Genomic DNA, 7,242 nt, shown 5'->3' on the forward strand with positions numbered 1-7,242 from the left:
GGGGACAAAGAAAGCAAGCTGTGCCCCAGTAAATGCAATCAACCATCAATTTACCATCAACCATCATGCTTTTTGATAGGGAAGAGAGTAGATCAGCAGCCGGCGTAAGCTGACGTAGCACAATTGATGTTGTGAGGCAGAGTAATTTAAACTAGCTAAGAATATGCCTAAGGTAGGTGCAGTGACTTTCTTAATGTCACATTCAAAGTATAGCCTGGAGTTGAACCAGATCTTTTGGATCCTAATCACAAGACTTCCCTTTTCATATGCTCGCTTTCCCTCCCGCCAGCTCACACCAGTCATTGCTTGTTCATCTCAGATTGTGGTCCTCAAGGATCCAGCCTAAATGTTGTTGTACACAGCTTGTTAGAAACCTAGCTAGTATTTTATATATCCATATAGTAATCTCACTAAGGAAGAAGAGAGTGAAAAAATGTAAGTCATGGTTTTAAAGAAAATACTGGACGGAAGGAAAGTAGAACTGTAAGTATTACCAGGCAAATTTTCAAAATAAATACATATTCTCAGCAACCCTTGACAATTAAATGTTGTCTTTTCTCACTGAATGTAGAGCATGATAAAATATGGCTAACCTTTTATCAGATAATTGAATTATGTATTAATTGAATAAATTGCTTCTGAAGAATTAGCAGCCTGCAAAAGTCATTAAAGATTATTATTCCTCACCTGCACTGGGGTGATATTGTGACTATATTAATAGCAGCCATGCAGCACAGATGGATGTGAAGATATTTGATTGCTCAAGACCCATGGGAGGCAGATGGTCCCAAAATATTGTTTGATAGTCATTTTACCTTCCAAATAAAACCCAGCTATAACTGTTAACTATGCTGAAAAATGTTTATGAGGTGTCCAGATGAAGATAAAGAGAAATATTTTTACCAATCTGCATATATAAACAAAAGATACACCAAGAAACCAGTGAAGGTCATCAGGGTATTGAAAATGTACCAGGAAAGTCTGCTGTAGGAGACTAGTGGTCCCTCTGGTGCACTGTTCCTCAGAGGAACAAAAGCAAAGCTCCCGCAGTGCATTTGGCCAACTGCAGAGAAAGTGGTTTGGAAATTAATTCCTAACCTAATTTGTCAGTTAATTGATAGTTTATATGAAATAGATGAATTGATAGAGGAACAGTCCAAAACTGTAGTTTGAAAGTTTGTAGAGTGTTTAGTCCTTTAGCTCTCCAAGTTCAGGTTGAGTGTTTAACAGGAACAGTTTGCAGAACCTAATTCAAAGCCAGTGAAGTTTCCTTTGGAGGCATTGAGTTAGTAAATCTCTACCTAAACAGAGAAGTTCTAGTGAAATAGTAAAACTCTAGAGAACATATTCTCAAGCAGAATTAGTACCATTATACAAATAAGGTACAGAAAAAGAAACAGGACGAACGCTCTACAACCGGGAAGTCAGACCTCCTGACTCACAGAACAGTCAAAGAACACTACATTTTCTAGTTTTGGCTTTTCTTCCTGTCAATGCAACTTTATTAAAACAAGACATGGAGGGTTTGCTTTGCAATGCTGGCAGCCAAAGGAAGACCGGTCAAATGAGGTGCTCAGATTGAGAAGAGGTTTAACAAGGTTTTTTTTGGAGGCTTGCTCTGCACACAAATTCCAAATTTCCTGACTTTAGTCTGTGCTGTTCTCCTTCTGTTTCACAGACGTTAGCAACTGAACAACTCCATCCTTCTGCTTTTGAAAACAAACAGTGCCTCAGAGACTTTCTGGAGTTTTCTTTAAAATAAGGACATAAATGAAATAAAGAAAGCAAATGACTTGCAAAAAGAGAGTAGTAGGGTTGCTGTCACAATCTCAGTATATAAAAGAGGCTGTGCTTGTAAGAAGCAGTGATAAATTTTATTCATCTGATATAAAATGGCAAAACTATAAGACAGTAAATAACATTCTACCATCTCATTGCTGATCCTACTCAGAAGGTAAATATTTAGTAAACTACTGTTCAGGTCTTTCTTCACATTCTTAAGGCAGCATTCAACACAAACCACAGGAATATTCTCTTCCAGCCTGAAACACTCATTCACAACTCATGCTTAATTACAAAATCCCCATGGTCTTTGCTAGAGATAGTTCTCCTAGACTTTGGGCTTGATTATTAACAACAGAATTAACAACACTAGTTGACACAAGCTTTTTTCACATTGTGCAGCTCCATCTGACTGGAGCAGACCCAGTGACAAGGTGGGAATCTTTAGGTGGGATTCAGCTCAAGAAAGCGTATGTGATGCCTGCACTCCCCTCGTCCCTGTAGTCAGTATAGATCTAGTCACTACAGGTCAAGGATCCCAGAGAGCCATTCAGCTGATCAGCCACAAAGTGTTTGCTTTAGAGAGAGCTGAACTGCTCTCTGGGTTCCCTTGACTATAGACCAGGAGTGCAATTCAATTTCCTAATCCCAGGCTCCTGGTGCCATCCAAGAGGTCTTACCATTCCCATCGGCTTTCCAGCCAATGCTGCAGAAGGGCATAAGTCTCGCATAGACCCTGTGCCGTATCCATCAGTCCCAGGCAGATGTCTCCAATGCACTCAGTCATCTCAGGCTACCTAGGTCACATGTAGAGACTGATATAGAGACATTTAAATGTGGATGTCTTTATCTGGAGACAAATTTCCACCTTTTTCTCCATTACTGTTGCAAGGTCAATACCACCTTTTGAAAGTCCAGCCTTTGCATGCAGATCATTGACACTGCAAGTTTTGCACAGTCAGTATGTGGTAAGGCCACAGAGTGGCAATACCACAGAGGAGTTCAGTTCTTCTCTAAAGGATTGAAAGGAAAGATAAATGGGAAGAACCACTCTAGACCACAGAGCCAAGACCAAAAAAAAATCCCAGAGCCCCTAATCTCTTTCCCCCATAAGATATCATGAAGTATTGTGGAGTGACAAAAGCAAAATGGAAAGTTTGATATAAAACAGATATCAGAAATAAAAGGTAACACGGAAGGTTTACTATGCCATGGTGACTGACAAAGGACAGAGTGTGGTAATTGTTTGCAAACCAGTCCTGGAAACCTCTTGACTCTTCTGAAACACAGAAACTGGATCTGAGGATAATGCAGCAGTAATCAGGATTTTCCCTGAAAAATCTTACTAACACTCTTCTTTGGAGGCTGACAAGATGGGATTAAAAAGCACTCTGGATTAAAAGGCACCAATGTTTTCAGGCACGTGGGAATTCACCAAGCTCCTTATGTATTGCAGAACAAATTAAGGTTTTGGCACTAAGCTGGAATCAACATTTGTAGTTTTTAGCTTTGTCACAGGGCTCCTTTAGATTTGGTCATCGCTTAAAAACAGGTTTTTGCATATATAAATATATGAAGAGGTACCTAGAGAAGTTTTCATGAGTATTTGGATTTTTGAAAATCTGAACATGGCACTTTGGCAGCTGTAAGCATTCAGTGACTAAGTGGAAAGGTGCAGTTGCTTGTTGTTTTTAGTGTAGCACCAAAGCTACAGAGCCTTTCAGGATCAGAGCTGTAGGGATTATGGTAGTTCAGTGCATTTTAGCATCACAAAGACAAGCCAGTGCGGATACACCTATCCCAGTAATTTAAACAGTGCCAAAGGACATTCCCAGCTTATGGGAACAGTCATCTGCAGCATTCAGCTCTTGGAGTGGTCCTCAGCATGGGTTTGGTTTGTGCCAACCAGCATGTCCCTGAGCAATGCTGGGACATTGTTCAGGAGTTATATGTGGGTCAGAGATCATTCCTAATAGGAAGTTTGGGTGCAATCAATCAGACTGATCTAGGGGTAAGAGAGGTCAATAGTATGCATGTTGGCTATCCTGTACCACATGGCAGCAGGGCCAGAGATCTGTTTTGTGGCACAATAAACTTACTAATATATGCTTTACCTGAGAGCACCAGATACAGCCTAGGTGCCCTGGCTAATTAACCATGCTGAAAAAGAGAAGATCTTACCCCAGCTAAATCAGCAAGGCTGCAGTGCCTCCATTACCTGCACTATCCCAGGTATCTCTACATGTCCCCATTACGGTAGGCACTGCCCAGATGCAAAGATCATTTCTCCCCATCAGTGGACGTAAAGGCTTTGCACTCAACGGCTTCCCTCATGGCTGGTGCTGTGTGTTGTGGTAGTATATTTTTTGGCATCCCATCAGTGGCAGAACACAGGCTTGCATAGCACTAAAAGTGTATAGTATGAAGGATGGGAGTTTTAAGTGAATGTTTGCACTGATGAAGAAAACAAGCCTTTCTCCTGCCCCATAGGTTGTATCATCCCTAAGCGCTTATTGATGCTCGCCAACTTTCCCAGCTCTCAGACAGAACGCACTGGGCTTTTTTTCTGGACTCAGACTCTCTCCTGTGCCATAGAGAGGCCAGCAAATTAGTCCCTCGACATGTCTCTTGGCTTCCAGCCCTTTCCGTCTTAGGAGAGACCAACAGATGTGCCCTTTTGCTGTTCTCCTGCTATCAAGCTCATTATGCGTTTCCAGGCAGGGGAAATTAGTAAAGTCTCCTTAGCATCTGCCTTTTCCAGCTGAGGAAGAGCCACCAGCAGACAAACTTATTGGCCCTGGCTATCTGATCTTATTTGGGCCCAGATGCTGTAAGTTGTTTGGCCAGCCTTCCTCATTCCTTTGCCATTTGTTATCCAGATGTATCAGCCTCAGCTAGCCCTTCTGGCTGTCCCTATTCCCCCCTATACAAGGCAACCGAATTTGCTTGATGAGGGGTCAGGAAACCAAAAAAAAACCAAAAACAACCCTACCCTTTAAGGCTTTAGTTATATTTCCTTAATGATGTAAAAGAAACCATGGATCTGTTGCCATTCAGTTGCCATGATATTTATTTTTCTGAAAGCCTCAGGTCCTAGAGTCCAATAATTACCTGAGAAACTCAGCTCTTGCTTGTGAAGGAATTATAATAACAGCTGTGGATAAAAACATGAAAATATTTGTCCTAACAGGTAAATGCAATAAAGTTAAAAAAAAAAGGAAGGGTCAGATGCACGGATATCAATGGGTGGGTAAAGGCAGACCCAATGGGGGGATAAAGGCAGACCTGACTACATGCTTCATGGCATTTGGTGGGGAACGACCTCAGTATCAATTCACGTGACGAGTGCCCACAGCAGGCCAAGTCACAGCATAAGGAAGGAAAACTAAGTCCTCTCTGCCAGGCCATATGACGAATGCTATCTGTTTACAGAGGGAAGGAGGTGTCTTCCTCCGTGCCTCTCTCCTGGCCATGTGCCTTGCTGCGCCACATTGCCTGGCTCCAGCTTAGCCACAAACAGGCTGTCGCTCTGGGCTGGGGAGCGGTGAGTTATGAGCGCTTATAGCCAGGAGCAGGAGACAGAGGAGGGCAGGTTAATCACAGATCCCTTATTTGGCAAAGCAGCATCGTAAGCTAAATTTTGCTGGTGCCTTTTAAAGTGCTTGCTGTTCTTAAGCAAGTTTTCTACCTAGGGAGCAAAACCTTTATCATTTATCAACTGTTATCATCATCGATAATCATGGGGGTTGTCCACACTGTTAAAGCCCTTGTGGCAGTACCTTAGCAAAACCAATATTCTATGATGTGGGAGAACCTCGTAGCTTTTGCTTACTTTACTACTAGGGTAACAAAAAATTCTAGAAAAAACCTTGTGCCTTTTTCTTTCATAAGCATTAGTCTGGAATTCCACTGGGAACCAAGATGCTACCGTTGTTTCCTAACGCTGGGGCAATGAGCTAGGGGAAACTGCCACGTAGGATATGGAAAAGCTAACTCACACGTGAGAGCTTTGAACCAAGAAAGGGTACTTTTTCCTGAAGAAAGTGGTCTTGCTGAGCTCAAAATGTTGGGGCTTTGTGCAGGAATTATGAAGTGAAATCTATACATCTTGTGTAAGGCATTGAGGTGGACAAGATAATCACGACAAAGCTGATGAAATCAGTGTCTACACTAGAATGAAACCCAATTTGAGAAAGTAAAAGGCATTTGAATTTGGTATGTTTTTTTGCACTTTGAATTATGTTTCTCCATATTAAGAACCAAGCAGTAATGAAGGAATCAAGAAAGGTAGGAAACATCTAGGCATCAGAATAAACAAATAAAAACATTAATACAGGAATTTGCCATTCAGATTGTGTCTGTGTGTGAAATTATGTCGACTGAGAACCACAAATGCAAGATTAATGGGGTAAAATTGACATTACAACAGTGACAGCTGTGCTGCAGTTCAGTAGTTGCTCCTCAGTGCCAATGGACACGCCATATAGCTACATTCAGAACATTAAAAGAAACACTTGGGCTTTTTTGTGGCAAATGAAAAAAAAGAACTTGGCAAATTGTAATTAACCAAATTATATGATGGTCAAAATAAAGAAGAGATGAAACTGTCCCACTTAAAATTAAATCAAATGCAATGTAATATGACACAGATAAATTCTTTACAATTATGCGATGCAACATCAGCGCCCGCAGGGAAATGCACAACAATATATTTCTGAAGCCAGACACTCAAGAGACTATTTACTTAAATTGCATAAAGATTTACACTCCACTAATCTCATTATGAACCTTACATAGGAAACATGGATTGAAGCACATTATATGATAAACGTGGACCTTACAAGATTGTCAGAGACATTCATAAGGGTCTTTTCCTAAATAAGGTAACAAGACACTTTATGTGTTGCCACACCTGGCTCCAGAAAGTAATGCTGTTAGAAAATGTTAATGCTGTTAGACTTGTTTAATGAGCAATTTCTCTTTCAGGACTTCTTTTTCAATTGAAAGCCATTGTTAATACTTGTCAGATCCAAATAAACACATTCACCTTTCAAACACGACCTAGTTGTATTATAGCTTATGCAGACTCTAAGTTTGTGCCCCCACAGGAGGTAAATTAAGTGACCAAATACACCTTTCTGCTATGTAATGATAATACCTAGCTCCTACACCATTTTTTTCTTCTGTATGTGCTCAGATGCTTATTCTTATTTACATTTTGTAAGAAAGCTGTGGCAGAGAGGAGAATTGACATGCCCAGATTCACCTGGCAAGGCACTAAAACCCGAGATTTTGTGCTCCCTGAGACCCTGGAAGTAACAATGGCACTGTAGCAGCACACTGCTAATGACAGCGGGATGGTTTTCAGCTGTGCAGTCTGGCGCTCTGGAGCTGACCAATACATCCAGGCACAATGAGCAAATTTATGATCAGCAACAGGCAAAGTGGCAGCTTTGATTT

This window comes from Struthio camelus, chromosome 1 (genome assembly GCF_040807025.1).
Source record: "Struthio camelus isolate bStrCam1 chromosome 1, bStrCam1.hap1, whole genome shotgun sequence".
In the NCBI taxonomy this organism is placed as follows: Eukaryota; Metazoa; Chordata; class Aves; order Struthioniformes; family Struthionidae; genus Struthio; species Struthio camelus.